The 1,830-nt window shown below is 36.1% G+C and overlaps 1 non-coding gene across 1 annotated transcript; it reads left to right on the top strand.

Moving 5' to 3' along the window:
• Positions 1-485: 485 nt before the first annotated feature.
• LOC114508992 lies at positions 486-589 on the top strand. The gene has a single exon (XR_003685569.1). It is a non-coding gene; the product is annotated as a U6 spliceosomal RNA (small nuclear RNA).
• The last annotated feature ends 1,241 nt before the right edge of the window (positions 590-1,830 follow it).

Below are 1,830 nucleotides of genomic sequence, written 5' to 3'. Positions count from 1 at the left end.
ACTATTAAACATCCAACTGACTTTACAATGTGGTATAACTCATTTCCTTTATTCCTGCCTGTAAAGAATCCATCATTTCCGGTAATCAATAATGGCACAGGCCTGCTGATAAATGGCAATGGTCACATAAATAAATATGTAGTTTTTTGTTTTATATAAAGATGATGTCATGTTCATGAGATATGTCCTCGTAAGAACTCCTTTTTACCTAATTTTTCTCATGCAAAGACAGATAGCAGTGCTCATTTCTAGATGCCCGAGTCAAAAATTTTATACCTCTAAGGCTGGCTATTCCAGATGGAAGTGAAATATACTATTTTGGTTTCACAACATGTTCATAATCAACAAGTCCAATTAAGATAGTGCTCCCACACACTCCTTTGCCCACCAGTGTACCTACCATTTGACAACTAATTATACAAAAATGTCTATTAATTTGTATCTTTGAATAAATACACATACACATACAATGAAAAAAAATAACGGTGCTTGCTTTGGCACCACATATACTGAAGTTGGAATGAGACAGAGATTAGCTTGGCCCCTGAGCAAGGATAACATGCAAATCTATGAAGCATTCCACATTTTAAAAAATAAAGAAAATAGTAACATTGAAAATACCTACCTCCTCAGTAACTTTTTTTATGAGTTCAATCTCAGCTTCAGAATGACACAGAAACAATATACTTGAGAATGGAAGAAATATAGTTCTTCTTATTTGTATCCTCTTGGTCCTGAAAGAGCCTGTCAGTAATAGTACATGCAAAGCTGTACACATAGTTCCCTTGAGCTTAATATGAAGCTTTAGGATAAAACTAAGTGACAAACAAATATAAAATGTAACAGATTTAAAAAATTAATAATTAAAATCATCTTTTTGAGTGTGTGATGGGTAGGAGGAGCACTAATAGTCTCAAAAAAGTAAGACAATAATTTTACCCATCTCCTCATCTATTCCATTTCTTCATCTTTCTTGGCCATAAATGAAAAAGTTATGAAATAGCCAATTAAGACATGTCACACTCAAAATCAATAATGAGCTCTGTTCTATAGCCCATTTAAACTAATGAGAAAATTAGTAGGTTTTCCTGCACTCACCACGGCCAGACTGTATCTACAATATCTCAGATGAGGATCTACGTTATTGGGCAAAAGCCCTCGATGTTTTCCTTTTGCTTCAAAACTAAAACTACAAGATTATTTGCATAGTATGCAGCAAACTTTCTAATACAGGTTACTCCTTGGATCCATTTCTCGACTTCTAACTGTGTTTTATGAAATAAGTACAAAGACTGAGGTTCAGGCCTCAAGTCTCCGTGTCTTCCATATGAGTAGGCCCAAATAAAACAATAAAATAGACTCAGTGTGTCCTCAATGCTTTTTCTCCTTCCAGAGTCTACCTGCAGATAGCTGGCCCTATCGCTGGACTCACCCACTCTATAATGCAGTCATCACTGTTCACTGTCAATTTGATATGATGACAAGAGAATAAAAGAATCATAGATTTCTAGAGGCAGAAGAGAAACTAGAGACTATCAGGCCCCTCATTTTCAGATGTGGTTGTTAAAGTCCAGAGAGCTAATGGTATTTGGTAGCAGAGTCCAGATTAGACACTATGTCTCCTGACTCCAGGGTCAGTGTGGCATCCATTCAAGCACCCGGTCACGTGTGACCCAGTGTGACAGTGAAGCTAAGTGCTCTTACTAATTTTACCAAGTCAAAAGGCTTTTTATTATTTAGCTTTGTTCTATTCCAGACCACAGAGCTGTCAAGCACATCTTATTGGTTTTCACAATACTAAACATTCTGCAAATAAAGTTTGAACTGCTT

The sequence above is a fragment of the Phyllostomus discolor genome, chromosome 11 (genome assembly GCF_004126475.2).
Source record: "Phyllostomus discolor isolate MPI-MPIP mPhyDis1 chromosome 11, mPhyDis1.pri.v3, whole genome shotgun sequence".
NCBI lineage: Eukaryota > Metazoa > Chordata > Mammalia > Chiroptera > Phyllostomidae > Phyllostomus > Phyllostomus discolor.
This window is presented reverse-complemented; position numbering and strand designations above follow the sequence as displayed.